The sequence below is a fragment of the Trachemys scripta genome, chromosome 5 (genome assembly GCF_013100865.1).
Source record: "Trachemys scripta elegans isolate TJP31775 chromosome 5, CAS_Tse_1.0, whole genome shotgun sequence".
NCBI lineage: Eukaryota > Metazoa > Chordata > Testudines > Emydidae > Trachemys > Trachemys scripta.
In genome coordinates this window covers 123,297,571-123,310,142 of record NC_048302.1, presented here as the reverse complement: position 1 = coordinate 123,310,142, position 12,572 = coordinate 123,297,571, and the positions used below count along the sequence as shown (strand labels likewise).

Sequence of the window (12,572 nt, the reverse complement as noted above, 5' to 3'; positions counted from 1 at the left end):
GGGCCGGGGGTGCTGGGCCGGGGGCCAGCAGTGCTGGGCCGGGGGTGCGGGGCCGGGCCGGGCCCGGCGGTGCAGGCCAGGGGCCGGCGGTGCTGGGCTGGGGGTGCTGGGCCGGGGGCCAGGGGTGCTGGGCCAGGGGCCGGGGGTGCGGGGCCGGGCTGGGCCCGGCGGTGCTGGGCCGGGGCCGGGGGCCGGGGGTGCTCGGCCCGGGGCTGGCCCGGGGCCGGCACCCCAGGAGCCAAGCCAGGCTAGAGACGCTGGGGCCGCGCCTCCTTCCTCCACCCCCCCCCCCCGCAGCTTACCTGCTGCCTGCTTCAGGCGTCCCACGAATCAAATGTTCACGGGAAGCAGGGGAGGGGGCGGAGTTGGGGCGGGGCATGGGCGGGGCTGGAGTCGGGGCCGGGGCCCCGTGGAGTGTCCTCTTTTTGGACACTCAAAATATGGTAACCCTAGAAGTGTGACTATGGTAAAGTAGTTCTTTGTCTAAAACAAATACAGAGTGAAGAGTTAGGGACATATACAATTCACATAAGGTCTATTCTGATTGTTCTACATCTCTTAGGTTTCTGTATTGTGCCTATCACCATGGTATTTATGTGCTGCACAAATTTATTAAACTATAAAAGCCTGGAACAAAACTGTGTTTTTCTCCGTGTTCCTCTCTAGCAGAAGAGCATGACTTTGTCTGCGTCTGGCTTTTTGCAGATCAGTTCAGGGAAGACTATCAAAAAAGATGATCTGAATACCATCAACCTTGATCTGAATACCATCAACATAGGGCTCAGTCTGATCTTTTCTGGCAAGCAGTTCCACAGCTGGAGGCCTGCTGCTGAGAATGCTCTGTTCCCAGAGCCCAAGTGTCAGAACCTGGATCTATCCAGCTGCATCATCTTTATAGAGCACAGTTGTTTGGGGGATCATGGAGGCTAAGATGATCTTTTAGGACCAGTACTTTGAACTCTGCATTGATGCTCCATATGGAGGCAAGGATTAAGGCTACTCTGAAAACTAAGACTGGGCTTAATGCTTGTGCAAGTTAATGAAAGTGCTGAGTCTTCTTCCTGGCAAACCTGATGTGCTTATTAAGCATTACGTTTGTGTCTGCCTTTTCTTTGTCTGCCTCCGAGCTCTTGTCAGCTCCTTGGAGCACGTACTGTCTTTAGAGGTATGTCCGGTCTTGGTTGAGAATATTGTCAGTGCTTAAATAAAATTAGTTTTTAAAGGAACTAAGATCAAGGACTAAGTCCTTGGAGTCAATGAAAGAAGGCTCAGAACCAAGTATATCACTTGGGAAGTGAATAGAATGCTTTCTATTTGGGAGGACTATATTCTGCCCTTGAAGAACGATGGACCTTACCTAATAAGTTGTTTCCATCTCAAACTACAGTAACTCACACACCTCCTGAGTGTGGTGTTTTATCTCCTCTAGTGGCACCAAGACCACTTAGTGATTAATGAGTCTGCTCTACAGCTTTAGTTACGGTCCCGTTGGCTTTTAGCTTATGCAGTAGAGGCTCATGCACTAAGCTCCAGAGGCCCCAGGTTCAATCCCACTCACCGACGAGCAGAGCCTGTCAGTGTTGCACTACTATGGGACAGACCCTATGAACTTTATGTTGACAAACCTAACATTTAAAATGACCTATATAGGACCAAATTAGTATCTGGTGTAACTCCATGTGGCCTATGTTGTTTTTGAACTCATATGCCCGTCTAAGGCCATGTCTACACTAGTGAGCTTACAGCGGCACAGCTGTACTGATGCAGCTGCACTGATATAAGATCGCTCATGTAGCTATGCTATGCCAATGGGAGAAAGCTCTCCCATTGACATAATAAAACCACCTAAAAGAGCTGCGGTAGCTCTCCCGCCGACAGTGCTGTGCACACTACCATTTTTTTCAGTGAAACTTTTGTCGTTCGGGGGGGGGGGGGGTTTCACACCCCTGAACGACATAAATTTTGCTGACATAAGTGGTAGTGTACACATGGCCTAAGTCTTGAAAAATCTGCTTCCCACAGCAAGGGCTGTCACATTGATTTTAAGACTCTGCTAGGCAGCCCTACAGTGATAAACCCAAGGCACCAGCTTCCTTCATGAGCAAGGACACTCATGTGCATGTGAATGTTATACTATCCTGTCTGGTCTTGTAAGCAGGAAGAGGGCAGAGCAGTACAGAGAACAGGATTCTCGTTTAGTTCAAAACCCCAGCCTGCTCAGAAAGGTGAAGCACACAGAGGGAGTGTCAAACAGGCACAAAAGCCGCATAAAACTATAACGAACTGGGTAAATCTGAATTTTGGCCTTGAATTTCACTCTGTACAACAGTGTATTTTTAAAGGTATTTAATGTAAATAGGACAAATAATATGTAACTAATGTGGGCCATTTATATAGACATTTTAAACTAGTTTATAGCAGATCTTCATTCTCAGCTGGCTTAAATTAAACCTTTTGCATTCAACATAACTGAAGGGGGATTACAGAAGATGTGGACACTCTTAACACCAAATGTTGCACATACACAGAATGAGAGCTGCAAATTATAGTTACTTTGTGATCCCACTTTGAGCACCACAGAGGCAGCAATGGATCAAACTCTTTCCCCTTATCACTTTGTGTAAAGATGCTTCTTTGTGTTTTGTTTTAATGATAAGGGAACTTGGATCCTCTGAAAGGCCTTAGATTTCTTTTGTATACATTCGTCAGGGCCAGTGAGAAGCTGAACTGCTGTGCCAATGGTCCCCTGCCTAAGGCTTGGTCTATGCCACCCCTTACATCGGTATAACTTATGTCGCTCAGGGATGTGAATAAGCCACCCCCCTGAGCGACGTAAGTTACGCCAACCTAAGCACCGGTGTGGACAATGCTATGCTGGCTGGAGAGCTTCTCCAGCCAACTTAGCTACTGCCTCTCGCGGAGGTGGCTTTGTTATGCCAATGGGAGAGCTCACTCCTGTCGGCACAGAACATCTTCACCAGATGCACTATAGTGACGCAGCTGCCTCAGTGCAGCTGCCACGTTGTAGCGCTTCTCTTGTAGACGAACCCTAAATGACAGCGGTTCAGACAGCTGTTGAGAGGTTTACTCAAAACAAGAGCTATGACCACTGTTGCTTTCCACCAGTACTCTGAGGGAGTGCTCGACCCCTGCTCCGCCGCAGGCCCCACCTCCACTCCACCCCTTCCCGAAAGCCCCACCCCCGTCCCACCTCTTCCCACCCCATTCCGCCACCTCTCCTGAGCGCACCCCACCATTGCTCCCCCCTTTCCCTCCCCGCGCCTCCTGCCCACCACTGAATAGCTGATCTGTGGCAGGCAGGAGGCGCTGTGGGGAAGGGGGAGGAGCTGACTGGTGGCGCCCACCAGTGGAGCACCCATGGAGTTGGCACCTATGCTTTGCAGATTAGCAGTAGTGTTCTGACTGATCTGGTCTCTGGTTACAGCTACAGCACATTCTCAACCAGCCTGTGAGGTATTACTGAGGGAAGTGGAATATCATTTTTCCATCCCCTTATTGTCGTCATGATAAAGAGTGGCCAAGTCGTTTTTGTGCCTGGGCTGGTAAGTTTTCAAGGCTGCTCTCACACCCAGTGTCAGGTAGTTAAAACCATGTGGGCAACAAACAACTTAATCCATTGTTCTCATCCACTCCAACGTCCATAGGGACTTGTCCTAATAAAACCATGCACTGAGTATCTGATTGTACACATGTGGGGGCTGTGCTCATCACCAGCCTGCAGCTATTGTCACGAGTAATTAAGGGAAGGCTCAGAAACCACCCACATCTGTCCCATTTTCTTTTTTTTTTTTTTGGTATGCAAACAAAAGATCAGCTGTTATGCAATGCTTTAAACCCAGATGTCCCACTAAGAAGATCATGCTGTAACGCTCCATGGTTGCACAGACACCAGGGTAGTCCCCTAACCATGCGGCATGGGGAACACTCAACTGTCTGCTGTAGTAAACACAGGCCCCAACTGGATGGGCAGCTCCAGTAGTTAATCTTGTAGAGGGAACATGAAAAGACAGGTGAGCAGGTCTGTCATTTCATGTAGTAGGGAGCAGTGGTTCCCTGCCACCCAGCTCAGGACAGTATACTATGGGCCAAAATGTTTAAATATGGCTGCCTAAACTTAGGCATGTAGCTCCCTAATTATGCCTCTAAATTAAAGTGGTCTGGTCTTCAAAGGTGGTGAGCACCTACAATGCCAAATATGAGATGTGGATGCTGAGAACCTTTGAAAATCAGATCCTTTGTGTTTAGGTGCCTAGAGCCTTGCTCCTGTCATTGGACCCACATGAGTTGACTTCTTGCCTCCACATGCAGCCCCATTGACCAATGGTCTGCCTGTGTGGATCTGATTGCAGATCAGAGCCTAAATATGGCCATGGACATTAACTCCAGGTACTCCCCAAGTTTGAAAATGTTGGCCATAGTTCTCTGCCAGTTCTCATTTGCACGAAGGTGCAGTACTTTGGCATGGGCATTTGACTGATGGATTGTTTATCTGGCACTGACGCGTGGAAAGTTTGAAGAATGTTATAATCCACTGCCTCTGTTTTCAGGAAGTAGCCAGAAGGCCTTAAGTTTCTTCTAACCTACAATTTTTTAGGCACCATGCAATACCATTACCACCAGGGCGTTTCATGGGAAAGTTTGCTTTTTATTAGTTACATGTTGCAACTTGCACATGTTTGTCTATATCTAGAACAACCATCCTTTCAAAATGACAGATGCAAAAAGTAGCATGCTGTGAAAACATGCAGCACTAGAAGTTATAATGAAAATCTCTCAGGAGACAGTAAAACAAACTTAGGGCCAAAGGTCCACTCCCCCCATCACTTGGTTTGCCAAACCACCTCCCTATCTTGATTCAAACCCCTGCCAATGACTCACCTTTTCCACCTCCATCCTTGTGGGCATTGTTGTAACATTTTAAAAACCAAAACACCAGTTTTCTCTCTCTTGGTGGTTTCTGAACATCTATGGTCTGTCTTTTAAGACTGTAAGCTCTTGGGGAAGGGACTTGTTTTGTACAGGGCCAAGCATGTTTTCAGTGCATAGTGATAAAATAGAATCACAACTCCTGGTCCCACTGGAGCCAGTACTGAACTCCTATCAGTTTCAGTAAGGCCAACATTTGGTCCTTAGCAAATAATAGCAGTGGCACTAATTCCTGGCTCATTGTGGGTGTTCCTTTGATTTGAATCAGCTGATTTCATTTTCATTCCTATACCCTCAGGTCTTTCACCCAAAGGGAAAAGGAGCTAAGGTTTTAAGAGAAAGTTTTGAAACTCTCTGTTTATTCTGTGATGGCACCCACTGATTAATGGATATTAGAAGTTAATATATCCAAAGGACCTTCACAGAGCACTGCAGTCAGCTTTACTGATATTTATATTAGTGTAATTATTAAATGTATTTCACTCGGATTCTAATTTAGAGTCCCAGGATTTGTCACATAAATTAGATATGTCTGACGTGAGTACTGCGTGACTATAAGAGGTGTAGCGTGCATTAATTCAGTGAATATAGTGTCACAACTAGAAAATGAAAATATGATGAGGAAGTACATAGAAATGTAGGGCTGAAAGGGACCTTGAGAGGTCAAGTCCAGCTCCTTGCAGTGAGACAGGATTAAGTAAGCCAAGACCATCCCTGACAGATATTTGTCCAACCTGTTGTGAAAACGGGGATTTACACAACCTCCCTTGGGAGTCTATTCCAGAGCTTAGCTACCCTTAGAGTTAGAAAGTTTTTCCTAATACACCTCTACCCCGATATAACATGACCCGATATAACATGGATTCGCATATAACGTGGTAAAGCAGCGCTCGGCTGCGCACTCCGGTGATCAAAGCAAGTTCAATATAATGCGGTTTCACCTATAACGCAGTAAGATTTTTTTGGCTCCCGAGGACAGCGTTATATCGGGGTAGAGGTGTATCTAATATCTAACCTATACTTTTTCACTAGGAGGGTGGTGAAGCACTGGAATGGGTTACCTAGGGAGGTGGTGGAATCGCCTTCCTTAGAGGTTTTTAAGGTCAGGCTTGACAAAGCTCTGGTTGGGATGATTTAGTTAGGGATTGGTCCTGCTTTGAACAGGGGGTTGGACTAGATGGCCTCCTGAGGTCCCGTCCAACCCTGATATTGTATGATTCTATGATATCTCCGTAGGTGCAGATTAAGCCCATTGCTTCTTGTCCTGCCTTCAGTGGACACGGAGAACAATTGATCTCCATCCTCTATAACAATCCTTAACATATTGAAAACTGCTATCAGGTCCCCCCTCAGTTTTCTTTTCTCACAACTAAACATGTCCAGTTTAGGTCAAGTTTTCTAAATCTTTTATCATTTGTCTTGCTTTCCTCTGGACTCTCCCCAATTTATCCACATCTTTCCTAAAGTGTGGCACCCAGAACTGGACACAGTACTCCAGCTGGAGGCTTCCCCAGTGCCAAGTGGGACAATTACCTCCTGTGTCTTACATACGACATCCCAGCATATTAGCCTTTTTCGCAACTGCATCACATGGTTGACTCATGTTCAATTTGCGATCCACTATAATCCCCAGGCCCTTTTCAGCAGTACTGCCATCTAGCCGGATATTCCCCATTTTGTAGTTGTGCGTTGGACTTGCCCTTCCTAACAAAGCACTTTGCACTTGTCTTTATTGAATTCAATGTAGCTGATTTCAAACCAATTCTCTAATTTGTCAAGGTCATTTTGAATTCTAATCTGTCTTCTGAAGTGATTGCCACCCCTCTCAGTTTGCTGTCGTCTGCAAATTTTATAAGCATAAAGTTATTAAAAAGGTCTTGGCATTTAAAATATTAAAATGTATAGTCTGCAAAGTGTTATGTCCCCTTGAACAAAGTGTAGGCTGTTGGTCCAAATTTTAAATGTTCATATACAAGTACTATGCTGTCCATTCATTTAGAAGAAAATCTTAAGAAATGGCTTAACTTGCACATTGAAGCCCTGATTTTGTGCCCATTGACTTCAAAGGCAAAGTATCAGGCCCTGAGTGAGAGTGCGCATATAGTAAGATTAAGCCCAGACCAGAACACTGGCTCCAAATCTTTCACCTCACAAAGTCTGGGAAAGTTTAGACCTAGATCTGGTCAGGAACATTGTGCCTCTGACCTGATGCCGTAATGTGGCATATATGGTACATGAGATCAATTGCCCTGAACACCTGCTTCAATCTTTGCCACTTAGGATTCGTTGAAGCATGCAGGGTCATAGGTCAGCACCTCCATGAATAAGTGGTCAATCAGGTCTTTATCAACACCTGGAGTGAATTGTTATGGCGATGATAGGAATTCCAGGTTGGAATTGGACATTCAGGGCTAAATTTTTAAAGGGCCTCTACCTTTGCACAGGCAGTTTGACACACATCAGCACTTATGTATTCTTGAACTGTGTGCAGATAGCTAAAATTAGGCCTATGCACCACTTAAAACTCATTGGCACCTTAAATGGTGCCCACGTCTTGCACCAGCCCAGGAGTGAATAATGAAATATACACATCTAAGCAAGATTTGTGTGTACAGCTTGGTTAGATATCCCTCTGTCCACTTTGTGTACACAAATCATCACTACTCATGCAAATTCTCAGTTGCATGCTCAGGGTTGTTGGTAGTGGTTTTTTGTTTGTTTGTTTGTTTGTTTGTTTGTTTGTTTGTTTGTTTTTTGGGGGGGTTGGAAAGTAGCAGTAGTCCTCCAGTCCCTTGAAATTTCCCCAGTTTTCCATGATTGGTTAAAAAAAATAACATTGCTAGTTCCCTTATGACTATTAAGACAGTCTCCTTAAGACAATTACCCAGGGCTGTTGATTTGAAAATGTCTAGTTTTAGCAGAAGCTTCCCCACATCCTCCTTTGTTATAGATGGAAATCCTTCTGTGGCATCCCCATCACCACATTGGATGAATACACCCTCCTACTTCATTCCAAATACAGAACAGAAACATCCATTGAACATTTCTGCCTTTTCTACATCACTATTTATAGTTTTACCATCTGCATCTAGCAAGGAACCTATATCTGACCTGGGTCTCTGTTGGTTTGTTCCTAATATATATATTTTAAATGCCTTAATGTCTTTTAGCCTAGAGGCCATTGATATTTCATAGATTTCTTTATTTTCCCTCATCAGTCACCTATATTTTTTTAACTTGTAACTTATATTCATTGCCATTTACTTCCCCTCTCCCCCGTTTATATTCATTTTCCATTTTTGATCACTGCTTCCACATCTCATTTTAACCTGGAGGGTCCAGCATAACCTTTTTTTGTGTCTGTGGAATCATGGCTTTTGGGGCATCCCATAGGATAATTTATGTAGAATTCAAGCTATAGGACTAGGCCATTGTCACTGAGGCTTTAAAGACATGCCTGGCCTTGTTTTTCTTCTTCTTCCTTTGCAAAACATACTGACAAAGTCATTTCTTAGGGCCAGATTTTCAGAAGGGCTGAGCAGCCACAATTCCAGGGTAAGTCCCTGGGAGCTGGAGGTGCTCGGCAACCTTGGAAACAAGCCCTCATCTTCTTTTTTGTAATAAACTGACTACAGGAAACATATTGTGGAAACTTTAGAGCACCTGAGCCACAGTAATTTTCCTATATGTTTGGATCATGATCATGTTGCATTAAGGAACAAGAACATTGCACGGGACGAACACAGCCTGAAGCCCTGATGTTTTGGATCAGGGTGTTGTTTTAACAGGCTACGTTACAAACATGAGGAACGGTACAGAGTCTGCATGAGAGAAGCGAAGAACTAAAAGTACTTTCTGTCTGGTGAAAACTGTGCATTCAAAATAATATGTCTGTTTACCAACAAGCACACTGCAGAGTCTGTTACAATACCAATCCAGAAGGGAATCCAGAGACGTTTGAGTGGGAAACGAGTTATATTCTTAGACCAGAGGCCATGCACAAGGTAGTTTTGCCATTGACTTCACTGGGGGCAGGATTTCACATCAAGGGCTTAAGTGGGACTTAAATGGTGCATAAACGTGACACAGGGCCCTCTTGTTGCCAACTGGCAGAGGGCACAGGATGCATAAGGGTTACAGGGATCCTCTGGGTCTGGTATCTACATCCTCGTTTACCAAAGCACGTCATTTAACGTCTCTACTGAAAGCTTGTGTCACAGTGGTCATCATAATCATTGTGCTATGTGTATATGGATAATATGTAAGGAATTATGTATATATACTAAAAATGATGTTCTTAAGGTCTGTGACTTGGGGCTGGTCACCAAAAGGTGAGAAATAGGTTTCTTTCAGGCAAGCGATGTTTATCAGTCTGTCTCCATGTACACTGAGAATTGCATACTTCACAATGAACTCCTATTTAGCCTGAGCAAAATGTAGGGCGACCAGACAGCAAATGTGAAAAATCGGGACGGGGGTGGGGGGTAATAGGAGCTTATATAAGAAAAAGACCCAAAAATCGGGACTGTCCCTATAAAATCGGGACATCTGGTCACCCAAAAAATGCTACCCAAGTGATTGCAACGTCTCCAGGGGAGGCTATTGACAGGAAACCCAAGCAGCGGGCTGAAAGTGAAGACAATGGATTTTGAGGGACTATAATTGTAGGTACTGAGATTCAATCTGTATCTTTCATCTAGGAAGTAAGCTGAGTGTGGGCTTGCTTCGTGAATGGACGATATCACAGCCAAGCCTGGCTGTAATATGCTGGAAAGATTTTGAGGGAGCTTTTGTTTTGTATGACATGACAACATCTTGGTGGTTAAGTTTAGGCTCTACTATGCGTGTTCTGATTTTGTTTTACATGTAACCCTTTGTTTCCAATATTTCTGCTTGCCATCACTTGAATCTCTGTTCTTTGTTAAATAAACTTATACTTGCTTTCTCTACAAACAACTCTAAGTGCTGTGTGATCAGCAGAGCTATGGTGTAACTGTGCCTTTGGGACAAGAGGATCTGGGAATTGTGGGAGTCTCTAGTGATCAGGGGCTGGGCTCGCTAGGGAGACATTCAGAGGACTGGGAGGATGGGATGCACCTCTGACTGACCTGTACAGAGAGAGCAAGGCCTGCAGAGGCCTAGAGGATAGTGCTTGTGTTGCCAGAGGTTGGTGGAGTTGTGGAACTGACCCATAGCAAGCACAGCCAAGGCTCATGCTCAGGGCAGATGGTAGCAAGGTGCCTCACAACCCTGGGTACCCCGGGAAGCATCCCGAGAATGCTTGGGTAGGTCCTGTGCCCAGGGGTGAGTAGAAGTACCTGAAATGATGGGGAACCCGCTGGAAGAGACAGAGCCTTGCGCATTCAGGCAATGAGAGCGTCTGGATTAGAACATGAAAATAAACAAAGAGACTAAAGTAAATAACTTGTACTGGAAAAATCATCCAGAATGAAATTAACAAATTAGTCACACATAAAAATCCACGTATTGCACCTCTCTTGTAACGAAATGGCAGAAAACCATTGGTATATTTCATCATGTGAGGATGGGTATTAATCTACATCCTGCTAAAGATTCATGCTCAACATTCCTCTATACTTCAATGGGAGTTGTGCACACAGCGCTGATGGTGTAATTTTACCTTTCAGGTGTAATGAAGTAAAGAAACTTTAAAGAAAGTTAAGCTGTAAAATGTGAGACGGAATAAAACTTCAGACACCCTCTGAAGGGAGCAACAACTCAGGCTGAGAGCACAGCAGCAATAGAAGCCACAAGGATCCTACAAAAGCTATCGACACTCAGATTTTGATGAGTAATTTCTGATGGGCTATTAGATTGAAGACAAAGTTGACGACTGGCATGCATGGATGGTGGAAACCTTGAAGACCTCACAGCTGATTCTCCAGTGACTTAGTAATGATTTGAGACAGATGTGAAATGAAGGGTATGACACATTATGAAGTACTCGGAAGCTTTGAAAATCCAGGTCTTCTGTCCTCAGGTTTTATAAGGAAAAAAGATGAATGAAATTGTACTGAAGTTCTGTTGCATTAAATAAAGGGAATTCATTGAAGGGAAATAGACCATTGATATATGAGTTGTTTGAGTGTTATCAGAGTCTTTTTTCACTTGGAATATTTAGCCTAGGAGTAAGGCTGGAACAGAAAGATAAAAGGAAAGATAAAAGAACTCTTTCTTTACCTGGCCAATTCCCTCAGTGGGAAACTGAATCACTATTGTAAGTTTGATGAGGGCTTAATTTAAGCACAAAAATATGGGGAGAAGAGGTTGGGAGTGTTGTGAGGACCTACTGAAAGGCAGTCAAGCAAAAAAGAAAAGCTATCATACTAGAAAAGAGTTCTTGGGTTTTAGCATGGGGATTGTTACTAGAATGGAAAGAATGTAAGACTGGCACACTGGGTCAGATCAATGGCCATCTAGCCCAGTGTCCTGTCTTTTGACAGGGGCTGGTACCAGATGCTTCAGAGGGAATGAACAAAACAGAGCAATTATCAAGTGATCCATTCTCCGTTGTCCAGCCCCAGATTCTGGCAGTCAGAGATTTAGGGACATCCAGAGCATGGGGTTGCATCCTTGACCATCTTGGCTATTAGCCATTGATGGGCCTATCCTCTATGACCGTATCTAATTCCTTTTGAATACAGTTACACTTTTAGCCTTCATAAAACCCACTGGGAACAAGTTCCACAGGTTGACGGTGTGTTGTGTGAAGTACTTCCTTATGTTTGTTTTAAATCTGCTGCCTGTTAATTTCATTGGGTGACTCCTGGTTCTTGTGTTATATGAAGGCATAAATAACACTTCCTTATCCGCTTTCATCACAACGTTCATGATTTTATAGATCTCGCTACCATATCACCTTCTTAGTAGCCTCTTTTCTAAACTGAACAGTCCCAGGCTGTTTAATCTCTTCTCATATAGCAACTATTCCATACCCCTGATCATTTTTCTTGCCCTTCTCTGTTCTTTTTCCAATTCTAATATATCTTTTTTTGAGCTGCGGGAACAAGAACTGCACATAGTATTCAATATGTGGATGTACCATAGATTTATATAGTGGCATTATGGTATTTACTATTTTATCTGTCCCTTTCCTAATGATTCCTAACATTGTTAGCTTTTTTAATTACCATGTCACATTGAGCATCTGTTTTCAGAGAACTATCCCCAATGACACCGAGATCTCTTTCCTGAGTGGTAACAGCTAATTTAGACTCCATCATTTTGTATTTATAGTTGGGATTATGTTTTCCAATGTGTGTTACTTTGCATTTATCAACACTAAATTTCATCTGCCATCTTGTCACCGAGTCCTGTGGGATCCCTTTGTGACTCTTCACAGTCAGCTCTACCTGAGCCCCGCCCCCTTGTCAAGAGATCCTAAAGGCATTAGGGGTGAAAGGATGGCTGGCTTAGGATAGAGCCTCATTAGAAAGCTCTCAGCCTTTCCTAGCAGGCCGCTGGACTCAGCACACAGTCTCCCCAGCAGACCACGCTATGAACTTCACTCAAGAAACTTTTGTTCTAGAGGGCTCAATCCTCAGCAGTGCCGAGGTGTAGGCGAAGGTGGTGCTTCATCCTCCCATGTTGGGCTTTGCCAGGCC

The 12,572-nt window shown here is 44.5% G+C and overlaps 1 long non-coding RNA gene across 1 annotated transcript in view; it reads left to right on the top strand.

Annotated features, from left to right (window-relative positions):
* The window catches only part of LOC117878314, a 22,474-nt gene extending 11,047 nt beyond the window's left edge, over window positions 1–11,427 (top strand). Inside the window, exon 3 of the long non-coding RNA XR_004645950.1 lies at window positions 10,596–11,427. This is a non-coding gene — a long non-coding RNA (uncharacterized LOC117878314). The remainder of the gene's footprint in view (window positions 1–10,595) is intronic.
* The last annotated feature ends 1,145 nt before the right edge of the window (window positions 11,428–12,572 follow it).